We start from the raw sequence: 5,970 nt of genomic DNA on the forward strand, positions 1-5,970 counted from the left end.
TTTTAATTGCCGTTTGACAGATGATAGCCAGGTGAGGAGGCTTTGATATGGAAATGTTGAAGAGGAGCAGTCCGAGGAGCTCTGGGTTTCCTTGGTAACTTCAAAGGCCCGTCCTTGAATAAAGAATCAGGCTGTAAGTGTAAGTGGTGGCGTGGAGCTCCTGAAAAAAAGGACAACATGAGAGGGCAGGAAAATGAGAAAATGTGGGCATATTTATGTTTGTGAGTGTTACAGATGCAGATCGTAAGGAATTGAGCAGTTCTTTTCCATTTGTTTGAGCATTCCGGTTCCTTAATGTTTCCATGAATGATTTTTAAAATTCTTTTTAAACAATAATTTGCATTAAAAAAAAACTCGATTACAGTAAATAACATGACTTGACTCTGATTAATGACTATTTTTAAATGATTCATTAAAAAAGAACCCGTTCTTAAGAGTCATTTATTTGCTAATTGAACTAGACTCTCTTTTTATTGTTGTGGATGACCAGCAAAGACAATGTAATAAAAATATCTATTGTCTTTGTTTTATTTTGTGATGTTTGCTTAAAGAAATTACTGCAGAGCTTGTTTTTGGTGCTTGCTACTTTCCTTTTTTGAAGTAAGTAAAAAAAAAAAAAAAGACGTGTTAATGTTGTACAAGGCTTTGGAATATTATAATTCAACATAACCAACATAAATTATGCCACATTTAGCCCTGAGCTAAACTATAATCCAATAGTATGATGGAAAAACTAATAAAATATAATATATGCAATCATACCTGTGAGGTTCCAGCGATGGGAATGTCATTTTGGTGTAAATAACATAAGTGGGTCTTCCTCTCCATTGAGTTTTACCCAGCCTTCCTACATTTATATTTATCTAACCTGCCATTGTTCTCCATTTCTTTTCCTCCCTGCTTCTCCTTTCACCAGTGCTTGTGGGAAGAAGAAGAATAAGAAGAAATGATTAACCCTGCATTGATTTACTTTTAAATCTGATTGTTACCTTTAGTCGTGCCCGTGATGTGTTCAGTTAAGGGTTTATAGTCAATGTCTAATATTATATTTTCTGACGAAAATGAGAAGTACAAAACTCACCACCACAGTGCTGGTGTTCTGGATGGTTGCTAGGTGGTTACTTAAATTATGGTCTCTAAATATGGCTTGAGACCCTGCTGAAAAAATCTCCCAGCTGAAAAGTACTCAAAAACACAATGAAATCAACAAGACAGACCAGCACAACAGACCAGACCAAGTGCCAGTAAGTCTCTAGAAATGAGCAAACCAGACCAGCCTGATTAGTCGACAAGTGCTAAAACCACTTTAAAACTAGCAACTATACCATTTCAATCAGCTGAAAAATTCTCAAAAACACTCTTTGCTGACAAGTTCCCAGAAATGAAACCAGCAAAGTAGACCAGCCTGAGTATCTGACAAATGACCACAACCCCTCTAAACCTGTCAGAGATGACAAATGACCAAAACCTGAAAAAATCAGCATCAGCCTGAGCAGCTGAAAATGCCCCTCTTAAACCATCACTGCAAGTGCCCCAAAACCCCTCTAAAGTTACCAAACTAGACCAGCACGATCAGCTGACAAAATGCCCCAAACCCATCTAAAATTACAATAGTTGACAAATGTCCAAAAATATCCAATGTCCAAAAAAAAAAAAAAAACTAGACCATCCAGAGCAGCTGACAAATTCTTAAAAAACCTCAAAAACCATCATTGCTAACGAATGCCCCAAACTCATCTTACACACCATCAAACTAGACCAGCTGACATAAGACCAACCCCTCGAAAACAATCATTGCTCAAAAATGCCCCAAACCCATCCAATAGCTGACAAATGTCCAAAAATCTTAAAAATAAATAAATAAATAAACAGCAAACTAGATCAGCCTGAGCAGCTGACAAATTCTCAAAAACCATCATTGCTGACAAATTCCCCAAACCCTTCTAACACCAGCAAACTAGACCAGCCTGACTGACAAAAGACCCACCCCTCGAAAACCATCATTGCTCAAAAATGCCCCAAACCCATCTAAAATTACAATACCTGACAAATGTCCAAAAATCTAAAAAAAAAAAATAAAAAAAAAAAAACAGCCCAAGCAGCTGACAAATTCTCAAAAACCCTTGAAAACCATTTTCCCTGAAAAGTGCCCCTTTTAAACCATCAATGAAGACAAGTACCCAAAAGCCCTCTAAAATTACCAAACAAGACCCATCTAAAAGTACCATAGCTGTCAAAGTCTCACCAGCAAACTAGACCAGTTGGAGCAGCTGACAAGTGCCCAAAACCCCTCTAAAACTATCACTTCTGACAAAACCTATTTTAAACCAGCAAACCAAACCAGCCTGACCAGCTGAAAAGTGTCCAAAACCCCTTTAAATCCAGCAAACTTGACTGCTAGAACACAAACAGCCCATCTTAAGCTTAGTTAAAACGTTTTTTTTCCAACAAGAAATGCAATTTTTCACCTATATTATCATCCACCAGGCGAAAAATCATACATGCCAGATTTAATACTCGAGGTTCCTAGTTTGTTTAAATTGAATGAAAGTATGAGCAATAGTAACAGTGATGCCCGCCTTGACATTTGCATACCGGGTAACATTATCATCTTAAAACGATTACAGTGAATGGAAGTGGAAATATAATAAGACCATTCAGAACCAGATGATACGTTTATGGGTTCTCGCCAATTGCAACAGACCACCGTTGGGTGTCTCTGCCCGCCTGAGCGCCGAAATCACATTAAAACAGTCAGTCTTTACGCACGTCCTTCCATCTCAGGTGAGATGTCTAATCTTGTGAGCGCATATTTCAAAGCGGATTTAACTGACACATGCCTGGTTAGGTAGCACCGATAAAGCTCTGCCCACAGGTATGTGTCTCTTTTCATTGTGTAGGCAGGCCGAAAGCTCCTTCGAGGCATCCGCGAGTGGAAAGCGCCCGCACAGGCTGTCATCTCACATGATTTTTTTTTTCCACTTTAAAGAAGCAGCCATGTGACTGATACTCTCCCCACATCTTGGACAGAATGACTCTGGCTGATTATTTCCTAGCGTTTTTTTCTTTTCTTTTCTGTATTCACGCGCTTCCTCTCCAAGAATCGACAAGCGCGGCCTGTCGCATCGCAGCTGAGAAGTCCATGCTGTTTGGCAGAGAGGATTAATCCAGGGCTTACTCTTAGCTCCCGCTCTGTTTATCCATAGTGGAGAATTTGCTATTTATGAAAAAACACAGTATTTCCGTGCTTGGCTGAGGCTTCGGGCATCGGCGGGCGCATCTTCCCTGGATGTAAAAAAAAAAAGAATTGATTCAGAATCAAGTAAACAGCTCCAAATGTCACCACAATTAATGCTATTGGCATTAGTTTCATTACAGAAGTTGCTCATTCTACATTGGAATTGTCATGCTTATCGAGACAAATTAAATGCAGTGGCCTGACTGCTTACATGTGGCCTAGAAATGGTTATTTTTGCGCACTTATTTGGAGCCAAGTTTCTTTTTCATCTTGGAGCGCAAAACAGTCGCTCCGTGGTTGATTTATTAAAGGGGTGGCATAAATACATTTGAGAGATTTTTTTATTTTTATTCAGCTCTTTAAATTAAGTAGGATATATAATTATGAACATAAGTATATACATGCATAGGACAGTTTGTATTACAAATCTCAACTGCTTGATTGCTTGTACTGCTGCAAAATATAAACTGTTGCCCAAGAAATTATAAACATTTCATTTCAATATCATGAGTTTTGTAAAGCTGCTTTGAAACAATGTATATTGTGAAAAGCGCTGTATAAATTAATTTTTCTTGACTTTAAATACTGTTTTAGCCTTTCCTCTTGTTGCAAATAGTGTTATTTTACACAAAAGATCATTCAAAAAAACAGGCCTCCCAGGCCTCAACGTCATCTCCAACATTAGCTGGAGAAAAATTAGTCTCCCTCCTCTGGAGTCAGCTCATTTTTCTTGTGCTGTCAGAACTTATGCGGGCGCTGTCTCGGCCGGGTGTATACCTAAAGTACATTCGGCCTTTATTTAATCTTAATAAGCTCACATCAGCTAGGCCTGGGTCGCATAAACTCAGACACAGTTTTTGGCAGGGTGACTGCATTCTTCTGCACTCTGATCTTCTGCATACAGTTCTTAGAAACTGATGCTATAGGACTCAACAATAAGGATGGCTTGATGGCACAAGAATGTTAGAGTTTTATATATTTAAATTTTTATATAACTTATATACTTATATAGCTTGTTAAATTTATTTTTAATAATGTCTGTTAATTGTTTTTTTTTTACTATTACAGGATAGAACTACCATAATATGTTTGAAGATATTTATGAAACATGCTAAGTTCACATACTTGTTTCTCTGAAAAACAATTCTACGGCCAGTTATTCTACATTGAAATGTGCGTTCAGTGTCAGAATGTCTGTTTTTTGGTCTATGTGATTCTACCCACTGCCAATTTACCCAATAGTATTTTGAAACCCTGGGTTGCCAATTGGCAGCAAACAAAGCATACTGCAGCCATGGAAGTGAGCAAACCAACTGGCTCAGAGATCACAGATTCTACCCAACTTAAAAAGCTCTATGACCAGAGGAATATTAAAATGCAGAAAATTAACTGTATATGGCTCGTCACCTTCAATTGTCAATTGACTCTTCGCATGGAGTATGATTGACAGGTGATCTGACCAATCATAATGCCAAATCTGCCATTTCTGTAAGACAAACAATCCAGACAGGACAGTAGATTAACCTCAGTGGACTTGAATTTATAATTTGGTGTGTACTGACATCTTTCCGTGGTTGAAGTAAGATACCCTCTGATGTTCGTTAATGTTTATTTCGTGAAATAACTAGTAAAGAGGAAAAGACGATCAGTTCATGTGCCGCTAGTCCTGAGATGCTAGAGTGATCTGTCATTACACGTTAAAGAGCCACAAAAGGGAATTTATTGTGTGAATTTCTTTTAAAAAAAGACTAAATTTGAAAAACGTGTTTCATCCCAAAAGTAACCTGCTCTGTCTTGTCTGTCAGTTTCCTCTTTTTCCTCCACAATGTATTTTTCACTGCATGAGAACCTGATGTGTGGCGTGAGAATGGCGTGGCTTGTCAGACAAAGCAACAGTAACGAAGGGGGGCGGGTCTTTACGAAGGGTCAATTGTGCTCCTTTCTGTTGCACGTCCTCAATCTGGCAACCCTTTGTAAGCATCGAGTCTGAGGAGGATGGGGAGGGAGAACGTCTCAGGTTACTTATGTAACCATGGTTCCCTGAGTAGGGAACGAGACACTGCGTCCTCTAGGGGTCGCTATGGGGAACGCCTCGTCGTGACCCGTGTCTGAAGCATACATTGAAAAAACACCAACTATATAAATAAAAATTACATTGAAAACAAACAAACAAATCTCCACATTCATAAAGACAAAAATGTATGTACTTTTGTAGTGGAACCAATAACAAATGGCAGGTTAAATAAAAAAAAACTGACTAGACCTGCAGAAAAAAACAACAACTAACTAATCCTTATAGTTGAGCCCTGAACTTCGTTTTTCGTTTCTTTCATCATGTTATCTGTTGTCTCCACTCTTGTTGGCTTAGTTTTCTCTTTTTTTCCCCCCTGATGGTACCGATAATAGCTCACCAGTGTCAAGTCCAGTACACTTCTTTCTCTGCTTCTATCGTTTGTTTTGGGATGTATTCTTCAAAAATTTAGAATTTTCATATCCCTGTCACTTCCTCTCCAGCTAAAATATGCTAATATGAACTCTGCAATCTTGATGTTCCTCTTTGACAGGTACACAAAACGATTGTTCTGATCCATGCTGATTTTGTTCCCTATTTCAAGGCTTAGCGAAGGAAATGCTACACTTTACTGCGCAAAGCAACGAACATACAACAATGAAAACAATTACAAGTGTTCTTAACCAAGAAAGAAGACTATCTTTTAGCAAGATGTTCAAGA

At 38.4% G+C, this 5,970-nt stretch overlaps 1 long non-coding RNA gene across 1 annotated transcript; it reads right to left on the reverse strand.

Annotated features, from left to right (window-relative positions):
- On the reverse strand, positions 1 to 1,402 carry LOC107751491 (uncharacterized). Its single transcript, XR_001641252.1, has 4 exons — positions 1,326 to 1,402; positions 1,082 to 1,175; positions 763 to 918; positions 1 to 160 (listed from the first exon to the last, which is right to left on the reverse strand). It is a non-coding gene; the product is annotated as an uncharacterized LOC107751491 (long non-coding RNA).
- Positions 1,403 to 5,970: the final 4,568 nt, after the last annotated feature.

The sequence above is a fragment of the Sinocyclocheilus rhinocerous genome, unplaced genomic scaffold, assembly GCF_001515625.1.
Source record: "Sinocyclocheilus rhinocerous isolate Xijiao unplaced genomic scaffold, SAMN03320098_v1.1 scaffold2046, whole genome shotgun sequence".
Classification (NCBI taxonomy): domain Eukaryota; kingdom Metazoa; phylum Chordata; class Actinopteri; order Cypriniformes; family Cyprinidae; genus Sinocyclocheilus; species Sinocyclocheilus rhinocerous.